Below are 8372 nucleotides of genomic sequence, written 5' to 3' on the forward strand. Positions count from 1 at the left end.
GCTCTATCCAACGATATCAATAATAAGTTACAAAATAAACTGGATCTATCCGAAAATTCAACGTTTCCAGATATACATTTAGTACAGCAGCACCTGATGTTAAATATTTATCATGCTTTTTCTCTCGCCTTGAAAAATTAAGATTATAAGAACTGAGGATTTTTTAAAATAAAATAAGAGATACCAAGGTAATTCAAGGTATAGTTAATGTAGTGACGTAGCACGTAGAATAGTTAGTTATGTAGTTGTTATTACTTCCAAATGTATTTTTAAGTAGTTTTAGTTAAATTTAGTTCGTACTGTTGTCTGTAGATCATACAACTAAGGGCTGATTTTTCAATCGTCAGATAACTATAGAATAAACTTGTCATTTTGACATAATTCCCATACTAAAACTGTCAATGTGCCAAAGTTATTATTCAGTTTAAAATTATCCGACGATTGAAAAATCGGCCCTAAGAAATATTGAATATTGAAGTTTTTGTCTTCAAAGGAAGGTTTAAAATCGAAAGCGTTAACCAACTTGCCAAATACAAACAAAAAAATATGTCAGTTAGACCTGTATGTTTTTAGCGTTCGGCTGAACCGATTTTGATGCGGTTTTCATTGTTGTGTGTTGTTATTAGATTTAACTACAGTTATAAGTAGTTTAAAAACGTCAAATATTAAGTTACTAATAAAACGTTTGGCGTTTATAAAATCTCATAATATAAGAATAAGTAAGTTAAGTGGATGCTTACGAAAATAAAAAACGTTAAGTTTTCGTACGACTAAAATAAAAAGTACATCTAGCTAAACTCTACGGCATCTTATATGGTTGTTAAGAGGTGCTATTTTACATATTTTTATACAGGGTGTCCCAAAAAGTAGTGTCAAGCTGCAGCCCAGAGATAAAGCATCACTAGGGCAACACAAATCACCGTGACTTTTGACAGTTTTCGAGTTATGATTTTTTTTTTACAACATACAGGATTTTAGTTTACATTCGTGTTATGGATGTAAATACTTCTGAATCAGCTAGGCCTAGTATTCATCTAATCCCAACTAATATTATAAATGCGAAAGTAACTCTGTCTGTCTGTCTGTCTGTCTGTTACGCTTTCCCGCTTAAACCTCGCAACCGATTTTGATGAAATTTGGCATAGAGATATTTTGAGTCCCGGGAAAGAACATAGGATAGTTTTTATCCCGGTTTTTGAAACAGGGACGCGCGCGATAAAGTTTTTCTGTGACAGACAAAATTCCACGCGGGCGAAGCCGCGGTCGGAAAGCTAGTCTATATATATAAAAGAAAAAAAAAAGTCGTGTTAGTTACTCCACTTATAACTCAAGAACGGCTGAACCGATTTAGCTGAAAATCAGTGCCGTAACTAGGGCGGTGCCAGCGGTGCCCAGGCACAGGGCGCAGACCCTGGAGGGGCGCAGAAATGACCAGACCAGTATCTAGTTTTGTTTCATGCACGCTCTGCGCACCCCCCCCCCCCCGTAGAAGGTTACTTTTTATTCAAAAAGGTTACATTTTTTTTATATTTCTCGCACCGGGCGCATAAAAGGCTAGTTACGGCACTGATTCTATAGTAAGTTATTATAGTTTTTGCTCGTGAGCGATATACTTAGAGCATAGCTTAAATCAGTTTTGCATGGTTATTATTTTCAATTGAAGTTGTTAGGAACTGTAACATAATTATTGACCGATTCATTTTTAGACCTAAAAAGTACTTAACTCTATTTCCAAAATACTGAACCGATTTAGATGATATTTGGCAAGGTCAGACTTTAAGACCCAAGGAAAAAATTTAGTAGATTTTGAAAAGGGATAAATTCTTTTGAGTCTAAAGCCATATCAAAAATTAGTCTAGCTAGAGAATTAGTTAGATTTAAAAATCTTCCTTAGACAAGACTGTTGGCTTCTTCTTAAAATATTATGTAACATACCTACAAATTTCAGGAAATTTTGCTAATTCACGGTCTACCCTTGGGTCACTAGATAAGAGATACGCGATATCACGTGTTGACGTGTCTCATAGCATGGCTAGACGATTTAATAATAAAAATACAATTCAATTTCCTAAATGGGTCATTCCACAAAAATATGTCAACTCTTAGTCCGCGCCACATTTCACATGAAATATTTGTTAATATTTTATTCCAAAATTGTTAAATAACAGCTCGCAATGTGCTTTATTCATCACCCATTTATATTTTTTGAAACTATTTTTAAAACATCTTCAATTACTTTTGAACGACCCAAAACGTCATTCCCTAGGCATGTCCGTACTCCAAAAGTTTGTGTTTTGGGACCCACATTTATAAAAACATCAACTTTATCCTTTGTTTTAATTAACGAATAATCTATTTAAATGTATATTACATCAAATTCTATTAATATTTTGCTGTTTTAATAAACAATAATTTGATTTTCTTTAGTTGAAAAAGAGTCTACAGCTTTTAGCGTCATTCCCTCGCCAGGCACTGATTTTATAATTTTGCGCTTTAATATGTATTTAGAGTGCATGACATTTAGTTGAGTTTAAAGTACGATACGAAGTTATCCTCAGACCATACTGGCTTTGCGGTAGCCGTTTTTTGAATTAGTGTAAACGTGCCAGTTGTTGGGGAAACATGTGTTAATCCAGTCACTTCGTCAGTCCCTAGTTGAGTAGCTTTATTGATTACAATAGGAAATTGTATATAATTTAATAGTATTTACGTGTGGTTTTTTGGCTATTTTCGGCACATCGTATTAAGCATCTTATAATATAAAGTTAATCTGCATTTGTGTTAAGTTTTACTCCAAATCATCAGTCCCTAGAGCGTCAGGCCCTAGCTTTAAACGGCACTTGGGACTAAATTACTAGTTAGGGAATGATATTTTTTATATAGTAATAATAACAAAACAACTACATTATGTATATTAACTTCTCTGTAAATGTTAAGGTTATAAGTTTTATACTTTATTAGAAGTCATATAGGCAGTGCCGTAACTAGGGCGGTGCCAGTGGTGCCCAGGCACAGGGCGCAGACCCTGGAGGGGCGCAGAAATGACCAGACCAAGCATTTTTCAAGGGCGCAGTTTTGAAAGCTCGCACCGGGCGCATAAAAGGCTAGTTACGGCACTGCTGAAAATTGTCAGGGAGGTAGTTTAGAGCCAGGAGAAGGACATAGGATACTTTTTATCCTGTTCGAAATTAAAAAAAAAGTCTGCTTATTTATTGCCATTAAGGCGGAACAAAGTTCGCCGGGTCAGCTAGTAATGATATAAAAATCAGGCATATAACTTGACTATTCGCGCCACAGTGGCCTATTATGTCAAATGCCTAAGCACAAACATTTAAAACAATCATAACTCGAAAACTATCAAACATCGCGGAACATACATGGGGTGATTTGGATAGCCCTACTGATGCTCTATCTGGGCTTCGGCTTGACACTACTTTTTGGGACACCCTGTATAATATACATACATATTTGTAGGGCTATAAGACTCGCACACTACAGACAGACTATTAGTAGTCTTATGTTTTTCTGATTAATTTCGTTGCGGGTCCAATGACAGTAACTTTCCCCCGGGACAAACTTGACCTTCACTGGTTGGGTTACTGGCGGTCAAGCTGTAGATCCTGGCTACACAGGAGTTGCAGCGGCGGGAACGAGAGGTGGGAATAGCTTCCACGAGGGATTATAGTTAAATTCAAGTACCATTTATTTGCATAGAATAGGTATTATTAATACTTACTTTTTTATACCAAAATATTAAAAACATACTAATATTTTAAAAATTCGTTGAACGTAATTTTTACCCACCAATTTGAAGACCGTCGTTACGTTGTACTTTAGTTTCTTTTTTCCTAACAGTTATTGTTACGTTGTTCCTTATAATGATAATTTTGAAGTTAAGTATTAATGAATTTTTTATTATTAATAATGCATTTATTGATTAATATTAATAAGCCTAGTTTTAGAGATGCGACACTTTTTTAAGTTTTCTACTTGTGACGTACAGTACGTACACCCAACTTAAATATAAGAAAAACTATAAATACTACATAAATAATGTACAACACCATGCTCAATAACTACTACTCAAGGAACAAAATAAAAAAAAATCTATTATAATAATATTAATAATTATATTTTATTATTATACGCAAAAGTACAGTAATTTTGTATACCTTTACAATGTACATTTTTTTTACACTTTTTTGAATGATTGAATAAAACATTTCGAATAAAATATTACTTTTATTTTACTGGTAAAGTAGATTATTGACTTGGATGAATATGGTAACAACTCTAAAATAATGATAAAGTACCTAGATTATATTTTCTTAAGTGAATAGGGTCATCATCATCATCATTTCAGCCACAGGACGTCCACTACGGAACATAGGCCTCCCCCAATGATTTCCACAATTTTTGAGTTAATACACTGTTAATATTTACCAATAATTTGTATAAAGGTGCCTCGGTCTGTAAGGATAAAATGTATGAAAAGAAACAAACTTGTATGAAATCGTAAGCAATTTATTATATGAACATAAATATTCAATCAGTCTAAAGACAATAATCGTTTAACATCACAAAGTACTTACAAATTATTTAAATTAAGTATTATATTTAATAATAAATACAAGTAGGTATGTGAAAAAGAGTTACCACCATATTCACAAATATTACTATCATGTATCACAGTGCGCGTGGACGCACAGGGTGACACACGAACCAATCACATAAATCTATTCAACGCTGTGCGTTCGATTTGCTGCTTCACTTAAGCAAGCATCGTTTGTGAATATGGGCATTAGTTTTGGCACAGTGAGGGAAATGGACAGGTTTATATAATTTTCGTATAATGTATTTACAAGTTACAACGCTATGCCTATAATGTATAATTTTCGAGCTCTCTGCACAACTCACTAGATGCGACTCTCTTTCGCACACTTTCCCGCGCTGTGTGACGTCACGGCTGCCTGGTGCGCAGTTATAGATAGTTTCATCCACGAAGACGCGCCCCACCATTCTTCCGCTAATGTCTGAGTGTTATCGGTACACGCTAAATGCTCCATGAGTGCACACGCACACTACAGTAATGCCTTACGGCTTGCTCGGACCACACTCCCCGCACCCCGCGCGACCGGGACCAGACATTGCTGGGGCGCGGCCGAGTGGATGAAACGATCTCTAGAGCAGCGATGTGACGTCACGGGTGCCAGGTGTGCAGTTAACGATCGGATTGTTTCATTTCCATACGAGCAAATACAGACAGTAAGGCCTCAGCCTCGAACTTAGCGGGCAGCGGGGCGGGAGCGGCGGCGGCGCGGGAGCGGGGCGGGCAACGCAGACCCGTTCTCGAAACAAGCGGGCAGCTCGCGCGGCGCTTTAGCGGCGAAGTGTTGTGTTCGGGGTTGTGTTGTCGAGATATTTGTTTTTAATCGCAAACGAAATGTCTGAACAACGGCGACAATTTTATTTCGATTCAAATTTATTCCTAACGCTCGATTTATTGTGGGCAAAAGAAGGAGTGCGCTGCCCGCTCGTTGCCCGCTCCCTCGCCGCTGCCCGCTCGTTGCCCGCGGCCGCCCCGCTGCCGCGCCGCTGTTTTCGAGAACTGGCCCATTTGATTTTACGCATAAGATCCTGCCGCTCCCGCGCCGCCGCCGCCGCCGCCCCGCTGCCCGCTAAGTTCGAGGCTGAGGCCTAAAGATCAGGTCGTAATTTATTTTCAATGAATACAGACAGTAAATAAAATTTTGCACTGGATTTACTTAAAACTATGTTACGAGTACTTTGCCTTATTGAGTACCTACTTACTAAATAAGTATTTTGACTGAATAGTGAAATAAATACATTTCATTAACATTGAGTGTCTTAACTCGAGTTGACACAGTTTATTTAAAACTACATGAAATAAAAAAGAAACACGTAGAGGAATTCTATTTTGACAATCTTTTTATTACTGATTCAAGATTTTTTGAGTATTAAGTTAATATTTATTAACTGAGAATTATATTAAAAACGTAACATACATTGCATTAGTTAACTAAATAAATTAAGTAGGTATTTCTTTGATAAAAGAAATTGATATTTAATATTTGCATGTCAGAAATGACTAGTGAGACCTAGCCATTACTGTATCCATCTTCTGTACCACATTTAAAGCAAATAAATGATGATTCTTCTGATAAATATTTTATAAATTGATCCTCTCGCTTTAACAGTATAATGAAAGAAAGAGAGGTTATTTGTTTTAAGTATTTAATAGGATTGGTCTAACAAAAGAGAAATCTCACAGAAAATTCATGAACTCGCCTAAAAGCCTAAAAAATCGTTGAAAAAATCTATGAAGATTTTAGTTCTTGAAAGTATCCGCTAGGGGCGCTGTACAATCCGTCATACATTTAATGTCATTTTTTACGCGCTCACTAGTGACGTGTGATGTAAAATCACACTAAGAGCTCAGGCCGGCTAATACAAACTCATGGTAAGAAAACAGCAGTGGTCTTTTGGTTAAAGAGTAAACGAACGACCAACTAGGGATGTTATGGATAATAATATGTAGTTTCGGTTATGGATACGGTTACGGATATAGGATTAATATTATACCGGTTTCGGTTACGGTTACGGATATTTTTTTATTTCGGATATCCAATAGTTACGGTTACGGATATCTGTGCTTTAGAATGCAATTTGCAATAGTTGTCCAACACGGTTCATTCATGGCCGCACACTTTACATCGAATAAAAAGTAATAAAAAAAAATGATACTAGATGGCATTATAAAGGTAAATCAGGCTGTTATGCCTTTACATATAATGCCTATACAAAAAACAATTTAAACTGCCTACATCCGAAACTATCCGAAACTTAAGAATCGGTTACGGTTTCGGATATTTTTTATTTCGGATATCCGAAAGTTTCGGTTACGGTTACGGATATCCATAACATCCCTGCGACCAACGATGAGCTATCGACTGTTTTAATAATAAAGCATATCATTAGATCAATCACTGTAACTATTATGCCACTTTAATTTCTCTTTAGGCAGGAAGTCAAGGTATTTCGTTACGGTACTTATTTGGTAATAACCAAGCAGCTCTCTCCACAAGGTGAACCGGCGACCTAATAAAGGTAGCAGGAAGGTGCTGGATGCAAGCCACCAACCGGCCATTGTGGAAATCGTTGGGGGAGGCCTATGTTCAGCAGTGGACGTCCTATGGCTCAAATGATGATGAAGCAGCTCTCTACAATTAGAGTAGGCGCACACCGTTGATTTTTCGTCGGCCGATAGTTTAGTCGGGCTGTTGATCAGTATGGGCATGTATGGGAGCGCGCACACTACGCCGATTCGATTTAGCCGATTCTTCATACAATTTGAAATCGGGCCCAACTATCGGCCAACTAAAAATCAACGGTGTGCGCCTACTCTTAAAGGGTTAAATAATGCCACGTTTAAGCCTAAAATTCGCTTATTCCCAAATGAGTCACACTGGCAGTGATCACACATATTAAGTACCTTTAATCTATACTAATATTTTAAAGCTGAAGAGTTTGTTTGTTTGGTTGAACGCGCTAATCTCAGGAACTGGTCCGATTTGAAAAAATATTTTTGTGTTGGATAGCCTATTTATCGAGGAAGGCTTTAGGTTATATAACATCACCTTACAGTCAATAGGGGCGGAGCAGTAAAGAAAAATGTTGCAAAAACGGGAAATATTATTCAAACTATTTTCACGCGTATGAAGTCGCGCGGGTACAGCTAGCTATTATAATATTTGTATGGCTGTCTGGATGTTTGTTACTCTTTCACGCAAAAACTACTAAACGGATGTTGATAAAAATTTACAGTATTATTGTTTTTAACCCGGAATAACATATCTACTATATAAAAATAAGTCGGGTTTTCCTTCCTGAATGCACGAACCGATTTCCACGGTTTTGCATTCGTTGGAAAGGTCTTGAGCTCCGTGAGGTTTATAGCAAAGAAAATTCAGGAAAAATGTAAAGGGGATTAAACGGGATCCACGCGTAAGAAGTCGCGGGCGACCGATAGTAGGCTATAATTTACGACGATCTGTGACAAACTAAATTTCACGCGGGTGAAGCCGCGGGCAAAAGCTAGTTATAAAATAGATACTATAGTCTGTCTTGCCTGGGAAATGAGATTCAAACCCGGAATCTCTGAACTTTCTCTCATTTATCTTTAATAAAATAATATAGCAATATCATAATTATATGCACTATAAAAACTATTTATATTAATGTATTACGCAATTAAAATGCATGTTTGAGTTAATTAGAAGTAATTGTTGAATAAAATTTCCCGTGGCAATTGATTGGTTTTTGTGACGTTCTATGATTTATTTGTTGCAGAA

The sequence above is a fragment of the Ostrinia furnacalis genome, unplaced genomic scaffold (genome assembly GCF_004193835.3).
Source record: "Ostrinia furnacalis isolate ACB-3 unplaced genomic scaffold, ASM419383v2 OfSCF4532, whole genome shotgun sequence".
Taxonomy (NCBI): domain Eukaryota; kingdom Metazoa; phylum Arthropoda; class Insecta; order Lepidoptera; family Crambidae; genus Ostrinia; species Ostrinia furnacalis.